The following is a 12,530-nucleotide window of genomic DNA, read 5'->3' as shown; positions in this document are numbered from 1 at the left end:
CTAACCATCAAAATTATATCCACATCGGCTCCAAAGACTTTATTTAAACAAACGTTTAAAGGTGGATGAATTATGAAAATGTATAGATTGGGGCCTTTATATATACAAATATATGTTATCTGCAAAAATGTCAGAAGAACCCTTTGGCACTCCAGAAAAATATTTGATGAGCAAACTCAAATCAGTGGCATTTTTATAGATATTATTTGGGCTTCACATTGGAAATGGCGCACGTGAGATACACGATGAAATGCAATTTCCAACGGTTTCTGATGAAGATGATCTATCCTTCCACATAAAGACATGCCTTATCAGGAGTATTTTATTTTATTTTTGGATTTGCCTCTGGATATTTCTACATCTGTCTTTCCAGTTGATGTTACTAAGTATTATATAAATTAATTTAAACAGAATTATAAAAAATATTGTTTGTAATTTAGAGCCGTTTAAAATTTAAAAGTTAGTTACTAACCACCAACTATTAATATAATTAGATTCTATTTTTAATAAAAAAATTAAAATAAATATTAAATCTCAACTTTTTATCTTATTATTCATAATTCATTTTGGATATAAACCAAACATTTGTAATTACTCTTATATAAGATTTAAACAAAATCATATATAATTTAATATTTTCATAAGTGTATATTTTTTCAGTTAAAGATTGGTCTTTCATTGAATACAGCATGAGAAATATAAAAATAAAATAACTCCTCAACAATAAAGAAATAATTTATTTAAAATGAGAGTTGCAAAAGAAAATATCCACAAAAAATTCTTTAATCTTGAAATGAGCATTTTATTAATTATAAATTAAAATTTTACTTTAGAAAATATAAAAATTAGAATGAAAATATTCCTTCCGTTCCATTTAAAAAGGGTCATATTTTAATTTATTTTGGCCTACATAAAAAGGTCAAATCATAATTTTTAGAAAAAATTAGAATAAATACTTCATTTTTAAAATAATTTAATTTCCTACCATAATAAGAAAAAAATAGAAAAAATACCTTATCATTTACGTGCTTTTATTTTTTTACTCTAAAGCATGTTTATATTATAATTATATCTATTTTTTTATTAATTATTTACTTTAATTATATTTTTTATACTCTTATTATGTTACAGTTGTTATATTTTTATATGTTCGTCTCTTTCTCTCTCTCCCTCGTCTCTCTTCTTCTTCTTCTTCTTTTTTTCTGTTTTTTTCGTCAATTTCTTCTTCTTTATTTCTTCTTTTCTTCTCCATTTTTCTTTCTTTCTTCGTCGTTCCTTCATCGCTCCACCGCCGTTTTTCCATCGCTCCACCGTCGCTGCATTGTTCTTTCATATTTTATTTTAGCAAATTTTTCTTTAATTCATGGTGATTATTGCGATTTTTTAACATTTATATCTAAATAAATTACTCTTAATTTTTTTTTTCATTTTAGATCTAAAAATCTGCAAGAAAAACGATGTTATGATGAAAAAAACAATTTTCTGCACAAATAACAATTTTCTGCACAAATAACGATTTTCTGCAAAAAAAAAACGGCATTTGATTATCATATGATTATCATAACACTGCAGAAAAAATGATTTTTTTATAAAAAAACATCATGTGATTATCATATGAGTATCACTGTATTATCATGTTTTTATCATAGCACTGCATGAAAAAAAAAGATTTTCTACAATGAAAAAAATTGATTATCATGTTGTTATACTGTATTATCATCTCGTTAGCATAATATAATTATATGATACCGAGATGATAATGCATTATTGTACTTAAATGATAATGTTATGACAACGACATGATAATATCTATGATAATGTTATGATAAAACAGTTTCTGATTATCATGTCATTATCACTATATTATCATGTCGTTATCATAACACTCTAGTGTGATAATGCTATGATAACTATATGATAATGAAGTATGATCAGATTATGATAACGTACATAAAAAAATTATAGAAGGATTTCATGATAACAGAATGATAATGTTATGTAGTTTCTGATTATCATGTTAGTATCACTATGATAGCAGAATGATAATGTTATGCAGTGTCTGATTATCATGTCAGTATCACTACATTATCATGTTGTTAACATAACACTGCAGTATGATAACTAGATGATAATGAAGTATATATGATAAGGTTATGATAATTGGATGATAACGAATATGAAAATATAATTACAAAAAGATTCATAATACCAGTGATAAACAGATGATAATTAAACAATAAAATTATGATAATAGTATGATAATATGATACCTATATGAAAAAAAATTACATAAAAATTATGATAATGAGATGATAATGTGAAGAAAATAATATGATAAGGTTCTTATTGATAATAAAATGATAATAGTATGATATATGACATGAAAATAAAATTGCAGAAAAATTGTGATAACGAGATAGTAATAATTTGCTACATACGATACTGATAATGGCATGATAACAAGATAACAATGCAATATGATACACTGATAATTACATGTTAAGGTGAAGTTGTGATTATCATATGATAATGTGATACTATGATTTTTTATTTAATTCATATATCTTTTAAATATGTTATTAATATAATATATTTAAATAGTAACATATATTTTTAAATTAAAAAATATTTGATAATACTGAAATAAATGAAAAGAAAATGTTTATTTATTGGTAATGTGTAATCTTCACTTTTGTTAATTTAATTAATGAAGAAAAAAGAAGGAATCAAAAAAACTGAATAACAAAAAAGGAATAAACAACAGAAATGAACAAAAGATTGATTAAAAGAAATAAAAAAAAAGGCTAAACACATCTAGAGCTCCTTGTACTATATCATTTTTGTTTAAAAAGGCTTTGTACTATTTTTTTGTTCTTAAGATCCCTGTACCTGGCAAAATTCCGATTTTCAGATCCTTTTGAAGGATTGGAGGAACAAAAAAATTATAAGTAAAGGGACTAGAAAAAATTAAAAAAGGATATGAAAATTAAAAATTATGTAACTAGAGGGACTTGAAGAACAAAAAAATAGTGCATGGGGTTTTTGAACAAAAATGATATAGTATAAGGGCCTCTATATGGATTTAGCCTAAAAAAATGTTACATGTACAAAAGAAATATGGCATATGCAATTTGTCGGGAAAAGAGAAAGAAAGAGAGAGAGAGAAAAAGAAAGAGGAGAGAGATGGAGAGAGAAAAAAAAGAGGGTTAACACATATTATATTATCAGAGTAAAATCATAAATATTAAAACACTGAGAGTATAATTATAAAAAAGCAAAAATTATAATATATTTTTATTAATTTTTCTTTTATTGAGATGTAAAGTCATATTATTAATATGTTTTAAATAAATTTCTAAATCTTTTTCATTTTTATGCCACTTTACAAGAAACTCTCTCTTATACTCTCAGTTTCTTTTTTTATAATTAAAATTATTACTCTACACATAAACTACAAGATAATATTTAGGATAAAATAAGAAAAATTAAAAATAATTATTATTTTTTAATTTATGTGCAAAAGAGATACTGTTTTTTTTAACTGGGACGAAGGGAGTATCTACTAAAATGACCGTGTTAGTAGTGAAATTTATTACATATAAAACCTGACATCATCCTTCAAAAATTAAATAATGATAGTACATAAGCAACAACTCTTTAATCATCGTATTCATAAAAAAAAAAAAAAAAACTCTTTAATCATCGTTTATTATTTTATTGCCTTCGCCATAACCAGTTTTATTATGTCAAAAAAGGTTAAACCTTAGTTATGGAAAAAGAACATCCTACCATTAAAAGTGTCTTTTATTATTATTTTATTTTTAAAAAATGTTCACATCTATCTAAAACGCTAGCCTGTTTGCAAAATATATTATATTTTTAATATTGTATCATGTTTACCATCATTTTATTGGCTTTTGTAAAATAAATCATAATCAATTTAGATTTGAAGTGGTGTGATAATATATGTCTATGTGTATATAATTAATTTTCCGTAACATGGCGCCACATCAACTCCAAATCAATTCAGGAAATATTTGGCAAATGTTGAAAGAATTTTATGATATATATTGTACAATTTTTAAAAGACCTAATAACCTAAAATGGTCAACGTTTAGCAAAAGTTCTAATTATGTCCGAATGTCTAAATCGTCTCGATAATGTTAAAAAATATATTATAACATTTTACAAACGTCTAACCCAAAATGAAACGTGCTTGTGCTGATGTGTCACTACAGTGGCGTGTCTGTGATTGCCACGTCAATAAAAACTAAAATTAAAAAAAAAAACAAATGTTAAGTAAAATTTCCATATTCTCCTCCAAACAGGAACCACCTATGACCTATTTAAAAATATCATTAACCACGAAATTTAGTGAGCGGCGCCAAATCTTTCTAAACATTTAACAAAAGTTTTCATAAAGTGTCTAAAGTTGTTATTATATTTGAGTATTTCTTTCATTTTTAAAAAAAATAAAAAGTATTTATCATCCTCGGATAACTTATAATTAAGCAGGTTGTGAACTATGTTGTGAAGTCATATTGGACAGGTTGTCAAATATGGTTCACAATTAACCTGTTTCACAACATGGTCAACTTGCCCATGTTGGACCGTCTGGCTGCTTTTTTGGTAGCCGGTTTGATAGCCGGCTGTTCATTTGGAAATAGATTCTAGGACCGGTTGTCCACCATAAAATTTAAGACATTATTTTTTAAAATGGTGAACCAACCGAATTAAACTAAATAAAATCAAAATTTCATTTCACCAAATTGAATTGACTATAAATCAAATTAGTAAAGTTTGGTTTTCAGTTTGATAAAGGTGGTTCGATTTGGTTTCAAAATTTTACACATCGAACCGTGCTCAATCTTATATATATGGAGTGATTGAGAGTGATTTGCTCTAACAATATTTAGAGAGACCAATAAAACACTACCATGAGTTCCAAATTCTTACAAACTACTTATTTAACTCTTACTTTCCTTTTTTTTATTCTAAATAATATTATTAATATAGAATTAATATGAGTTCTCAATTTACCAGAACTCTAACGTGTTTCCAATTATACAAATTATATCGACTTTCATTTTATAAAAACTACTTTTTAAGTTATTATAATTTTTAGGGGAATTGGAAAAACAAATGCCCATGTTTCAACTTTGTAGTGATTTAATCTTATTGTTCAAAACATTACAAAACAAATTATAAAATTTCTCATTTTTGCATTTCGTACTCCAAATTCATTTTTCGGCAATTATGTCCCTGTTTTTATACTACATAAACAAAAATCATGAAAGAGTAAAATTTTATTTGTAATATTTTTAAAATTTTATGTGTCTAATATGGCTATCATGTATGCAAAAATTGCCGAAAAACGGTTTGGACTATAAAATGAAAAAAAAATAGAAAGGTTAGGATTTTTTTGTAACGTTTTGAAGAATAAAATTAAATCGCTATAAAGTTAAACATTAGAATTTGTTTTACCAATATTTCTTATTTTTACTATACAAAATTTCATAACAGGGCATTTTAATACATATTTAAATGTATTTTAAAATTAGTTAAATAAATAAACTTTTTGTTGATTTTTAATTTGTTTTTTGTTATAAAAATTATTAGTGGAGCATTTGCATGAGTTTTAAATATATCTTATATTTAATATTTTTAGTAAAATATTTTTTTTTAAAAGTATTAAAGTTTAATTCAAAATTAGTTCTTTTGTTTTGGAATTTCTTATGGCTTCTTCGCTTTGCCTGCCATATCTTGTAGTTGAGTTAATATAATAATTATTTATTAAAAAAATATTTAACATAAAAATTAATATATATTTCACAAGTTTTGAATTTGTATAAATTAAATGTTATTTGGTTTTCTATTAATTTTATTATAAGGTTATATTAATAAAAAATATTTATATTATTAGGCTTAATCACCAAAAAATGCCAAACCTATACGTTTTGTGTCAATTATAGCCAAACCTTTAAAAATCACCAGATTTAGCCAAACCTTATATGTTCTGTTTCTTTTTTAGCCATTTTTGAATCGAACCGGTTTTTTTGACACCGTGTCGTCCACGTCACCGCCAACTAAGCAATTGGCTGGCATGTCAGCTGAAATATTTAAATAAGGTTTGGCTATAACTGACACAAAATGCATAGGTTTGGTATTTTTTTATGAATAAAACTAATTTTAAAATTAAATAATTAAATAATTAATTATATTATAATAAAATTCATATATATTTAAAAAATTATATTTTTATTTAACGCTAATTAAAATTAATTTATTTTTACTAAATTTAAATAATTATAATATTTTTTTTACATATTTGAGGGATATATAATTAATTTAAATTCTAATAAAAATAAAAAATGTCATATTCATTTTAAAATTTATTTTTTTAAATTCCAGTCGTCGATTCTTTGACACCGCCGCCGTTTGAGACCCAATTATTCGTCTTCCAACGAACAATCTGAGAGTAATATACACAACAAACATACGACAGTGTTCATAAGTCAACTATACACATATAAATATAAAATAATTACTGAATAGACTGTTTATTTAAAGGACGAGTTTAATTATTTTTTCATTTTTTTTCTTTAAAAAGTGAAGCTCATTGTGGTGTAATCAATATATATCATGATGTTTATAAGCATAAACGCATATATCATTTTACTCGGCATAGCCAAAAAATTACCTTAATTTATACATAACTATTTTATTTATTACCTAAATCCAGTCATAACAAGATCTCAACAACATTAAAAATACTAAATCAAGTTCAAAATCATCATAAACATTAAATCCTTTTACCAAGTTTAATTCAATATTAATTTCTAAGTAATACGTTAATTTATTTTTTTAATTACATATTCATTAAAATTTATTATAATATAAATTTATTAGATTTAATTAGGTTTAATAAAAAATTAAAATTAATTTTAATTAGTATTAAATAGGAAATATTAATTATTTTTAAATATATATAAATTTCATAAATGATATAATTAATTTACTAATTATTAAATTTAAAAATTGCTTGAATTTAAAATTAGGTTTATTCACCCAAAAAATACCAAACCTATATTTTTTGTGTCAGTTATAGCCAAACCTTATTTAAATATTTCAGCTGTCATGTCAGCCAATTGCTAAGTTGGCGGTGACGTGGACGACATGGTGTCAAAAAAACCGGTTCGATTCAAAAATGGCTAAAAAAGAAACATAACATATAAGGTTTGGCTAAATCTGGTGATTTTTAAAGGTTTGGCTATAATTGACACAAAACGTGTAGGTTTGGCATTTTTTGGTGATTAAGCCATATTATTAATTAGTTATATTCATATTCATATTTTTATTTTATTTTATTTTTGTATAATTTAAATTTAAATTAAATTTAAAAACAAATATAGTTATTTCGCTATAATACTTTCGAGGCCTATAATGCGTTAAAAATACTCGACTTTTTAGCCCTTTTTCAATCCTACTTTGACGTTGAAAACTCATCAATTTTACTCTATTTCGTATATTATCATTTCAATTATACCCTTAAATATTAAATTCATATTTTTTTATTTGGGAAACGTTCAAGAAAGTTCTTCAGAAAAGGTCAATTCAATGTAAAAATATAAAGTTAATGTAAAAATGATCAACTTGAAGAATATTTTCAAAACTTTTTCAAAACTTTTTCTAAACGAGAAAATATAAAATATGATAAAGTTAGTCAATTTTTAAAAAGATTAAAAAAAATTAAAAGATAGGATGTTTTAAAACATTAAAACCTACTTTCAAACTCACGAGGATGTTCATTTGGTGAAACTCAAAGTAATATTTAATTAAGCAGTTTATGTAAATTAAGACACAAAACAATGCTTTGATAAGTAATTTATACAACTTAAAAATTAATGAAATTTTCTAATAATAATAATTATCTGTTTAAATAGATACTTTCAAACTTATGGCAATGTTCATTTCGTGGAAACTCATAATAAGATTTAAATAAATAGTTTAGATAAATCAAAAGTTAATGAGAATTATTTATGAATTATTAATATTAAAAAAATAACATGTCATCCCTCTCAAATTGATAAATCACTTTACTATTTTTGTTATCATAAATAAAAAGCAGCCTTCTATATTAGAAAAATAATTTTAAGACTACAAATCTTATTTACACTAATAAATATGTATTGCTATCCTCAAATTTATTAAAAAACAATAATTCTGAGGTCTATATAACATATTTAACAATTTGATACTATTTATTTGAAAATTCTATTTGATGGTCCCTTAATTTCAATTCTGTTAATAAAATAGGGCTTCTCTTAATTGTATCAATAACTTGGTACTCACTTTCAAACGATTTGGAACCCCACTTTTAATTGCATTAACGACTTGATACCTTATATTCAATTTTATTAACGTTTTGATACCTCACTTGTAAAATATTTAGTACCTCATTTTTAATTCCGTTAACGATTTGGTACAAACAATTAACAGAAGCTTCTAACTATTTACAAAATTAAAATTGAGACATCATTAAGTAGTATTTTCAAATAAGGGGTATCAAATTATAAAAAGTATAGGTTAAGAGTCTTAGAATAATTTGTTCATTTATTATTAGATTTATATATCAACATAAGATGCACCAATAAAGAAAATCATCATGAGTATACTATTTATATATTTAGAGTTTATAAAAGAATAAAATTGAAAAGGTATGATAGATACTGAATTCTATCATAAGTACTATGGAGACGAGTCGCAGGAGATCCATCCTCCGAGACGATATCGGAGACGAGTTCAAAGGGTTAAACCAGATAAAACCAGCAACCGAATCCATGAAATTCGCCTCGACCAAAATAGTAAGTCGAATCATGAAAATAAGGCCAAATCTCTTGATGACCTGAATAAAGCGCGTCGACTTAGAGATTCGCCTAAACGATCAAATTCACGATAATCTTTTCTATTTGGATACAAACTCCAACTTAAGAAGATAAGCTTATTCAGGAAGATATTCCTGAACAAGACTTCCACCTAAATAAGGATCTACATTCCTATTCAGGATCAAACCCTCCTAAATAGGAATCACTTTCCTATTTAAAAGTCCACAAGGTATACATTCAACTACTATATAAAAGTTTGAGATATGCCTAAACAGATAATTACATTCATACACTCAAAACGGTGCTTAAAGCCTAAACTGACTTCAGCATCAAAGAGTTAATCAGACCACCACTGTACGGTTAGCTTCTATCATGTTTTGCATGTTAATCCACCGGTTCATAAGGTAGACTCCATTAAGGTACAATAAAAAAACTAATTTTAACCGCCTTAACTATATTTCTTTAATTCTTCTATTTGTCCAAATGACTTGTCATTTTAGGTTAGAGAGAGTAAATATATGAGTAGTTTATTCAAATTGAAAACTCGTGATAGTAAAACTCGTGATAATACTTCTTTGGTTTCTCAATTATATAAATTATTCAAAAAATAGTTTGTAGAAATTGAAAATTAATGAGCATTATCTATTGAGTATAATTTTTATAAAACAATAAGTAAATAGTTTATTCAAATTGAAAATTTATGAGAATGTTCATTCGGTCATTTCATGATTTTTCGGCATACTACAGCTCGTGTATTTTATTTATTATTTGCGGGAATTAAAAATTAAAAGCCATAACATTTTCTTACTCTAACGCAATTTAGAAACGCGCCAAATTCCGTCCAATTAAAAGTGTTATGATCAAAATTGGATAAATAGAACAAATAAATTTTTGGCAGGAGCTTTCCGTGTAAAAAAAGTACAGCCCATAAATTTCAAGATAGGTTTTTCTATTTTATATTATAATCAATAAATTTAAAAAATTTAGGTAGAACTGATAACAGCGTAAATATTTGCATTTTTAGTTTATTACGTGAAATGTAAATATAATATAAAAAAAGTGTGGATATCAATTTGCGTATTAGATAAAAAGATTAATATAACATGTTGCCCGAATGTTCCTTGTCTTAGACAATGAAGCCAAAAGATCATGCGTGAAGCGCTGAAAGTTATACGGAGTAATTTTGTTTCTTTTAGAACATCCGGCAGCTAAATGCATTTTCAATTCCATCATTTAAAAATTTTGATTTTTTTTAATTTAAAACATTTACTAACAAAGTAAATCAATTTTATTTTTATTGTAGAAATAACTCATTTTCATGTCCTTAAACTATACCTATTTTATTTAACTGGACCCTAAATTATTTTTTGTCTTTATCTGGTCCTTCAATTAAACATAAATATATTTGTAAGTCTCTGAATAATAAAAACGACGTTGTTGTTATTTTTGAAAATACAAATTGATATACTAAACGGCGTGGTTTTTGGCACTTAGAGAGTGACTATATTTTTTCGCTAAGTTGAAGGAGCAGATAAGAACAAAAAATAGTTTAAGGACTCCAAATAAACAAAAAAAAGTATAGTTTTAGAATCGGAAAATGGATTTTTTTTATCGTATAAACAAGAAAAATGATTCCACTCTTCATATTTTGAGATCAACTTTATTTTCTATTTAATTATTAACATTTTATTGTTGGAACACTTGTTGTTTGTAACGTTGAATTCCGAAAAAGGAGAGTCACGTACTAGGTCGCTTTCATTTAGACATTTCGTAGCTCAGCTCGGACGTGTAAAACTGACGATCAACCACATCATCTCTAGGATAAAACAATCGGATTATACTGTCACCACTCCACTGTGGCAACAGCTCGATAAAACTCAGTTGATACCGTTCAAAATCAGTTTCTATAACACAGGGAATTGATGTGTTTTTTAACTCAGAGAAAGAGATTTGGTATTCAATGTACCAAACAAGTGATGAGAAGACCAGTATTTATTGAAAAATAATAGTAGCTCACAAGAAAATAGAATTAAATGAAAAATATTTTTTAAAATTAAAATCGTAATAATAAATGTGTTGATAAAACACAAAAAGTTAACCAAGGGATATGTTTGTTAACTTTAATCAATTTAAATAAATAATATCAGCTCATAATGAAATAGAATTAAATGAAAAATGTTTTTTTTTGAATTAAAATCATAATAATAAATTTGTTGACAAAACACAAAACGTTAATCAAGGGATATGTTTGTTAACTTTAATAAATTCAAATAATGCTCGAGGTGAAACAACCAGCCGACCAAATAGACAGCGCGGCTAGTAAATTGGAAAGGATTTAACTCCTAACCCACTAAATCATTCCTTATAAACTTATAATAAGTCACATTCCTTATCAATGTGAGATTTCAATGCACTTTCTTTATTTTTTAATTTTTTTTCATTTTAGTGTGTTCGCACTCAAATCAACAAATATTAACAAAAATATTATAAGCGAAGATATTTAATATACTAAATTTTTTAATTCTTTGTAGTTCCAAATAATTATATGAAACAAACAAAAAACGAAATAATTAACAAAACAAACCAAAACAAGTAAAGCTATTGAAAGAATATTTAAAATTGCAATTTATGTGTCAACTTTACTTTTTTTCAAGGATTAATTGCAAATTAATGACAAACTTTATCCTAAGTTACAATTACAACACGACCTTTAAAACTTGACAATCTCAGTTAACCAACTTTCATTTGTTTTGACAAATTGATACCGATCTAAAAAAAATGCTAACGTAGACATTATAATATACTCCCACATGTTGTTGAATGATTGGTCGGTCTATATGAAGTTTCAAAATTTTACAATTAAAGACTGTTTTGGATGTAAAACGGCGCCGTTTTAGATGTAAAATGACACTATTTTTCAAAGAAAACATACATGTGGTCTTAATTGCAAAATATTGGAAAATTCATGTTAAATATGACAAAATTAAAAAATTATGTTAAATACTAAAAACACGCGAAAGTTGATGATTTTTGGTGCATTTAAGCCTTGTGTTTTTGTCCTTACTTTTCTAACCTTTTTTTTTTATGAAAATTACCTTTTTTTTTAATTTCACAGATACCTTTTTTCACTTTTTAATGATTTATTCTTTTTTTTTTATATTTTTTCTGGTGTTTTGTTTTATTTTTATCGTGTTTTTTAATGTAACTATGATGTATTATAGTGTATATATTGTGTTTTTTAAGTGTAACCATAGTGTTTTTATAGTGTATATATAGTGTATCTATGGTGTTTTTGTAGTGTTTTTATAATGTATACTCTAAAAGCACTACAAATACATTATAAACACTAGAAATGCACTTTAGATATAATAGAAAAATGGTAAAATACACTAAAATTATAGATACACCGAAAAACACAAAAAATACACTATAAATACACCAAAATACACTATAACGTAAATACATTATAAAAACACTGCAAATACACCATAAAATCAATTCGTTCTTTATATAATCAATAGCATTAAATAAAGAGATAATGTCATAAAAATTCACCAACTTTACATGTTTTCTCAATTTAATCACGCTCTTTAAAACTTCTCATAAACATACACCAACTTTCATTTTTTCCCAAATTCATACACG

Source organism: Mercurialis annua, linkage group LG3, assembly GCF_937616625.2.
Source record: "Mercurialis annua linkage group LG3, ddMerAnnu1.2, whole genome shotgun sequence".
NCBI lineage: Eukaryota > Viridiplantae > Streptophyta > Magnoliopsida > Malpighiales > Euphorbiaceae > Mercurialis > Mercurialis annua.
This window is presented reverse-complemented; position numbering follows the sequence as displayed.